General features: G+C 32.4%; 6 non-coding genes across 6 annotated transcripts; all 6 read right to left on the bottom strand.

Annotated features, from left to right (window-relative positions):
* Positions 1 to 823: 823 nt before the first annotated feature.
* TRNAP-AGG (transfer RNA proline (anticodon AGG)) lies at positions 824 to 895 on the bottom strand. The gene has a single exon. It is a non-coding gene; the product is annotated as a tRNA-Pro (tRNA).
* A 1,767-nt stretch (positions 896 to 2,662) lies between these two features.
* On the bottom strand, positions 2,663 to 2,734 carry TRNAP-AGG (transfer RNA proline (anticodon AGG)). Its single transcript has one exon. It is a non-coding gene; the product is annotated as a tRNA-Pro (tRNA).
* Positions 2,735 to 3,578: 844 nt separating this feature from the next.
* TRNAP-AGG (transfer RNA proline (anticodon AGG)) lies at positions 3,579 to 3,650 on the bottom strand. The gene has a single exon. It is a non-coding gene; the product is annotated as a tRNA-Pro (tRNA).
* Positions 3,651 to 5,415: 1,765 nt separating this feature from the next.
* TRNAP-AGG (transfer RNA proline (anticodon AGG)) lies at positions 5,416 to 5,487 on the bottom strand. Its single transcript has one exon. It is a non-coding gene; the product is annotated as a tRNA-Pro (tRNA).
* Positions 5,488 to 6,333: 846 nt separating this feature from the next.
* On the bottom strand, positions 6,334 to 6,405 carry TRNAP-AGG (transfer RNA proline (anticodon AGG)). Its single transcript has one exon. It is a non-coding gene; the product is annotated as a tRNA-Pro (tRNA).
* An 843-nt stretch (positions 6,406 to 7,248) lies between these two features.
* TRNAP-AGG (transfer RNA proline (anticodon AGG)) lies at positions 7,249 to 7,320 on the bottom strand. Its single transcript has one exon. It is a non-coding gene; the product is annotated as a tRNA-Pro (tRNA).
* Positions 7,321 to 7,500: the final 180 nt, after the last annotated feature.

Genomic DNA, 7,500 nt, shown 5'->3' with positions numbered 1-7,500 from the left:
TATACTAATGAAATTGGAAGTGAAACTGTTGGAATACATTAGTATTTTAAAATACTATCAGATAATAGAACTAAGCACTTTTAAAGAACCTGAGAAAACAGACTTATCCAGGATATGAACCTGGTGCCTTTTCCACTCAAAGCAAAAATCATACACCCAGACCAACAAGCCACAAGCTAAATAATATCTTATTCAGATTTTACCATTTTTAAAGTAAAACTCAAATTATTTAATAAAAAAATGCAATAAGATGGAAAAAAAGATGTTACATTTTAAAAATACCATAACAATTTAAAAATGTATTGGTAGCATAGCTAAAATGTTTCCTTAAGGTAAATTTTTGTCCAAGTATGCATATTTGGAAAGTTCAGTGCCAAGATTTAGGGGTTCCTATAGAGTTTGAACTTTTCTGATAGTTGGAACCTAAGACTTGTCTCATACTTTGTGCAACTTAAGCATACAGACCAAGAAGAAAGAAAAAAACAAAAACCTGCAATTAATTGTTGACCTTTTTGTTTGTCAAAAAGAGCCTATTCTTTTAAGCCACTCATTGTTTCTTAGAAAAAAAGCAAGGTAAGAGAAAAACCTGTAATTTCATTTTGATAGTTTTTTATTTGTCAAAATGAGACTTCTTTGAAGCCACTCAAGGTTACTTAGACAAAATGGAATCTACAGTATACCCAATATACCACCAAATGGTTGACAGTTTACTAAATATGCATAAGTATATATTTTTTATGGATTTTCAAAAGCAAAATTCACTTGATGCTTTTGACATCAATCAGATAATGGAACCATGGGATTTAAAAGAATCTGAGAAGATGGGCTCGTCCGGGATTTGAACCCGGGACCTCTCGCACCCTAAGCGAGAATCATACCCCTAGACCAACGAGCCAACTGTTCATGCATTTTTCATGTATACTATTGAAATTGGAAGTGAAACTGTTGGAATACATTAGTAAGTATTTTAAAATACTATCAGATAATAGAACTAAGCACTTTTAAAGAACCTGAGAAAACAGGCTAATCCAGGATATGAACCTGGTGCCTTTTCCACTCAAAGCAAAAATCATACACCCAGACCAACAAGCCACAAGCTAAATAATTTCTTATTCAGATTTTACAATTTTTAAAGTAAAACTCAAATTATTTAATAAAAAAATGCAATAAGATGGAAAAAAAGATGTTACATTTTAAAAATACCATAACAATTTAAAAATGTATTGGTAGCATAGCTAAAATGTTTCCTTAAGGTAAATTTTTGTCCAAGTATGCATATTTGGAAAGTTCAGTGCCAAGATTTAGGGGTTCCTATAGAGTTTGAACTTTTCTGATAGTTGGAACCTAAGACTTGTCTCATACTGGGTGCAACTTAAGCATACAGACCAAGAAGAAAGAAAAAAACAAAAACCTGCAATTAATTGTTGACCTTTTTGTTTGTCAAAAAGAGCCTATTCTTTTAAGCCACTCATTGTTTCTTAGAAAAAAGCAAGGTAAGATAAAAACCTGTAATTTCATTTTTACAGTTTTTAATTTGTCAAAATGAGACTTCTTTGAAGCCACTCAAGGTTACTTAGACAAAGTGGAATCTACAGTATACCCAATATACCACCAAATGGTTGACAGTTTACTAAATATGCTTAAGTATATACTTTTTTGATGGATTTGCAAAAGCAAAATTCACTTGATGCTTTTGACATCAATCAGATAATGGATCCATGGTATTTAAAAGAACCTGAGAAAATGGTCTCATCCGGGATTTGAACCCAGGACCTCTCGCACCCTAAGTGAGAATCATACCCCTAGACCAATGAGCAAACTGTTCATGCTTTTTCATGTATACTAATGAAATTGGAAGTGAAACTGTTGGAATACATTAGTATTTTAAAATACTATCAGATAATAGAACTAAGCACTTTTAAAGAACCTGAGAAAACAGACTTATCCAGGATATGAACCTGGTGCCTTTTCCACTCAAAGCAAAAATCATACACCCAGACCAACAAGCCACAAGCTAAATAATTTCTTATTCAGATTTTACCATTTTTAAAGTAAAACTCAAATTATTTAATAAAAAAATGCAATAAGATGGAAAAAAACATGTTACATTTTAAAAATACCATTACAATTTAAAAATGTATTGGTAGCATAGCTAAAATGTTTCCTTAAGGTACATTTTTGTCCAAGTATGCATATTTGGAAAGTTCAGTGCCAAGATTTAGGGGTTCCTATAGAGTTTGAACTTTTCTGATAGTTGGAACCTAAGACTTGTCTCATACTGTGTGCAACTTAAGCATACAGACCAAGAAGAAAGAAAAAAACAAAAACCTGCAATTAATTGTTGACCTTTTTGTTTGTCAAAAAGAGCCTATTCTTTTAAGCCACTCATTGTTTCTTAGAAAAAAGCAAGGTAAGAGAAAAACCTGTAATTTCATTTTGATAGTTTTTTATTTGTCAAAATGAGACTTCTTTGAAGCCACTCAAGGTTACTTAGACAAAATGGAATCTACAGTATACCCAATATACCACCAAATGGTTGACAGTTTACTAAATATGCTTAAGTATATACTTTTTTGATGGATTGGCAAAAGCAAAATTCACTTGATGCTTTTGACATCAATCAGATAATGGATCCATGGTATTTAAAAGAACCTGAGAAAATGGGCTCATCCGGGATTTGAACCCGGGACTTCTCGCACCCTAAGCGAGAATCATACCCCTAGACCAACGAGCCAACTGTTCATGCTTTTTCATGTATACTAATGAAATTGGAAGTGAAACTGTTGGAATACATTAGTATTTTAAAATACTATCAGATAATAGAACTAAGCACTTTTAAAGAACCTGAGAAAACAGACTTATCCAGGATATGAACCTGGTGCCTTTTCCACTCAAAGCAAAAATCATACACCCAGACCAACAAGCCACAAGCTAAATAATATCTTATACAGATTTTACCATTTTTAAAGTAAAACTCAAATTATTTAATAAAAAAATGCAATAAGATGGAAAAAAAGATGTTACATTTTAAAAATACCATAACAATTTAAAAATGTATTGGTAGCATAGCTAAAATGTTTCCTTAAGGTAAATTTTTGTCCAAGTATGCATATTTGGAAAGTTCAGTGCCAAGATTTAGGGGTTCCTATAGAGTTTGAACTTTTCTGATAGTTGGAACCTAAGTTTTGTCTCATACTGTGTGCAACTTAAGCATACAGACCAAGAAGAAAGAAAAAAACAAAAACCTGCAATTAATTGTTGACCTTTTTGTTTGTCAAAAAGAGCCTATTCTTTTAAGCCACTCATTGTTTCTTAGAAAAAAAGCAAGGCAAGAGAAAAACCTGTAATTTCATTTTGATAGTTTTTTATTTGTCAAAATGAGACTTCTTTGAAGCCACTCAAGGTTACTTAGACAAAATGGAATCTATAGTATACCCAATATACCACCAAATGGTTGACAGTTTACTAAATATGCATAAGTATATATTTTTTATGGATTTTCAAAAGCAAAATTCACTTGATGCTTTTGACATCAATCAGATAATGGAACCATGGGATTTAAAAGAATCTGAGAAGATGGGCTCGTCCGGGATTTGAACCCGGGACCTCTCGCACCCTAAGCAAGAATCATACCCCTAGACCAACGAGCCAACTGTTCATTTATTTTTCATGTATACTAATGAAATTGGAAGTGAAACTGTTGGAATACATTAGTAAGTATTTTAAAATACTATCAGATAATAGAACTAAGCACTTTTAAAGAACCTGAGAAAACAGGCTAATCCAGGATATGAACCTGGTGCCTTTTCCACTCAAAGCAAAAATCATACACCCAGACCAACAAGCCACAAGCTAAATAATTTCTTATTCAGATTTTACAATTTTTAAAGTAAAACTCAAATTATTTAATAAAAAAATGCAATAAGATGGAAAAAAAGATGTTACATTTTAAAAATACCATAACAATTTAAAAATGTATTGGTAGCATAGCTAAAATGTTTCCTTAAGGTACATTTTTGTCCAAGTATGCATATTTGGAAAGTTCAGTGCCAAGATTTAGGGGTTCCTATAGAGTTTGAACTTTTCTGATAGTTGGAACCTAAGACTTGTCTCATACTGTGTGCAACTTAAGCATACAGACCAAGAAGAAAGAAAAAAACAAAAGCCTGCAATTAATTGTTGACCTTTTTGTTTGTCAAAAAGAGCCTATTCTTTTAAGCCACTCATTGTTTCTTAGAAAAAAGCAAGGTAAGAGAAAAACCTGTAATTTCATTTTTACAGTTTTTAATTTGTCAAAATGAGACTTCTTTGAAGCCACTCAAGGTTACTTAGACAAAGTGGAATCTACAGTATACCCAATATACCACCAAATGGTTGACAGTTTACTAAATATGCTTAAGTATATACTTTTTTGATGGATTGGCAAAAGCAAAATTCACTTGATGCTTTTGACATCAATCAGATAATGGATCCATGGTATTTAAAAGAACCTGAGAAAATGGGCTCATCCGGGATATGAACCCGGGACCTCTCGCACCCTAAGCGAGAATCATACCCATAAACCAACGAGCCAACTGTTCACGCTTTTTCATGTATACTAATGAAATTGGAAGTGAAACTGTTGGAATACATTAGTATTTTAAAATACTATCAGATAATAGAACTAAGCACTTTTAAAGAACCTGAGAAAACAGGCTTATCTAGGATATGAACCTGGTGCCTTTTCCACTCAAAGCAAAAATCATACACCCAGACCAACAAGCCACAAGCTAAATAATTTCTTATTCAGATTTTACCATTTTTAAAGTAAAACTCAAATTATTTAATAAAAAAATGCAATAAGCTGGAAAAAAAGATGTTACATTTTAAAAATACCATAACAATTTAAAAATGTATTGGTAGCATAGCTAAAATGTTTCCTTAAGGTCAATTTTTGTCCAAGTATGCATATTTGGAAAGTTCAGTGCCAAGATTTAGGGGTTCCTATAGAGTTTGAACTTTTCTGATAGTTGGAACCTAAGACTTGTCTCATACTGTGTGCAACTTAAGCATACAGACCAAGAAGAAAGAAAAAAACAAAAACCTGCAATTAATTGTTGACCTATTTGTTTGTCAAAAAGAGCCTATTCTTTTAAGCCACTCATTGTTTCTTAGAAAAAAGCAAGGTAAGAGAAAAACCTGTAATTTCATTTTGATAGTTTTTTATTTGTCAAAATGAGACTTCTTTGAAGCCACTCAAGGTTACTTAGATAAAATGGAATCTACAGTATACCCAATATACCACCAAATGGTTAACAGTTTACTAAATATGCATAAATATATATTTTTTATGGATTTTCAAAAGCAAAATTCACTTGATGCTTTTGACATCAATCAGATAATGGAACCATGGGATTTAAAAGAATCTGAGAAGATGGGCTCGTCCGGGATTTGAACCCGGGACCTCTCGCACCCTAAGCGAGAATCATACCCCTAGACCAACGAGCCAACTGTTCATGCTTGTTCATGTATACTAATGAAATTGGAAGTGAAACTGTTGGAATACATTAGTAAGTATTTTAAAATACTATCAGATAATAGAACTAAGCACTTTTAAAGAACCTGAGAAAACAGGCTTATCCAGTATATGAACCTGGTGCCTTTTCCACTCAAAGCAAAAATCATACACCCAGACCAACAAGCCACAAGCTAAATAATTTCTTATTCAGATTTTACCATTTTTAAAGTAAAACTCAAATTATTTAATAAAAAAATGCAATAAGCTGGAAAAAAAGATGTTACATTTTAAAAATACCATAACAATTTAAAAATGTATTGGTAGCATAGCTAAAATGTTTCCTTAAGGTAAATTTTTGTCCAAGTATGCATATTTGGAAAGTTCAGTGCCAAGATTTAGAGGTTCCTATAGAGTTTGAACTTTTCTGATAGTTGGAACCTAAGACTTGTCTCATACTGTGTGCAACTTAAGCATACAGACCAAGAAGAAAGAAAAAAAAAACCTGCAATTAATTGTTGACCTTTTTGTTTGTCAAAAAGAGCCTATTCTTTTAAGCCACTCATTGTTTCTTAGAAAAAAGCAAGGTAAGAGAAAAACCTGTAATTTCATTTTGACCGTTTTTTATTTGTCAAAATGAGACTTCTTTGAAGCCACTCAAGGTTACTTAGACAAAGTGGAATCTACAGTATACCCAATATACCACCAAATGGTTGACAGTTTACTAAATATGCTTAAGTATATACTTTTTTGATGGATTGGCAAAAGCAAAATTCACTTGATGCTTTTGACATCAATCAGATAATGGAACCATGGGATTTAAAAGAATCTGAGAAGATGGGCTCGTCCGGGATTTGAACCCGGGACCTCTCGCACCCTAAGCGAGAATCATACCCCTAGACCAACGAGCCAACTGTTCATGCTTTTTCATGTATACTAATGAAATTGGAAGTGAAACTGTTAGAATACATTAGTATTTTAAAATACTATCAGATAATAGAACTAAGCACTTTTAAAGAACCTGAGAAAACAGGCTTATCTAGGATATGAACCTGGTGCCTTTTCCACTCAAAGCAAAAATCATACACCCAGACCAACAAGCCACAAGCTAAATAATTTCTTATTCAGATTTTACCATTTTTAAAGTAAAACTCAAATTATTTAATAAAAAAATGCAATAAGCTGGAAAAAAAGATGTTACATTTTAAAAATACCATAACAATTTAAAAATGTATTGGTAGCATAGCTAAAATGTTTCCTTAAGGTCAATTTTTGTCCAAGTATGCATATTTGGAAAGTTCAGTGCCAAGATTTAGGGGTTCCTATAGAGTTTGAACTTTTCTGATAGTTGGAACCTAAGACTTGTCTCATACTGTGTGCAACTTATGCATACAGACCAAGAAGAAAGAAAAAAACAAAAACCTGCAATTAATTGTTGACCTTTTTGTTTGTCAAAAAGAGCCTATTCTTTTAAGCCACTCATTGTTTCTTAGAAAAAAGCAAGGTAAGAGAAAAACCTGTAATTTCATTTTGATAGTTTTTTATTTGTCAAAATGAGACTTCTTTGAAGCCACTCAAGGTTACTTAGATAAAATGGAATCTACAGTATACCCAATATACCACCAAATGGTTAACAGTTTACTAAATATGCATAAGTATATATTTTTTATGGATTTTCAAAAGCAAAATTCACTTGATGCTTTTGACATCAATCAGATAATGGAACCATGGGATTTAAAAGAATCTGAGAAGATGGGCTCGTCCGGGATTTGAACCCGGGACCTCTCGCACCCTAAGCGAGAATCATACCCCTAGACCAACGAGCCAACTGTTCATGCTTTTTCATGTATACTAATGAAATTGGAAGTGAAACTGTTGGAATACATTAGTAAGTATTTTAAAATACTATCAGATAATAGAACTAAGCACTTTTAAAGAACCTGAGAAAACAGGCTTATCCAGGATATGAACCTGGTGCCTTTTCCACTCAAAGCAAAAATCATACA

The sequence above is a fragment of the Pseudophryne corroboree genome, chromosome 3 (genome assembly GCF_028390025.1).
Source record: "Pseudophryne corroboree isolate aPseCor3 chromosome 3, aPseCor3.hap2, whole genome shotgun sequence".
NCBI lineage: Eukaryota > Metazoa > Chordata > Amphibia > Anura > Myobatrachidae > Pseudophryne > Pseudophryne corroboree.
Note: the sequence above shows the minus strand (reverse complement) of the source record. Positions and strands in the feature narration are given on the sequence as shown.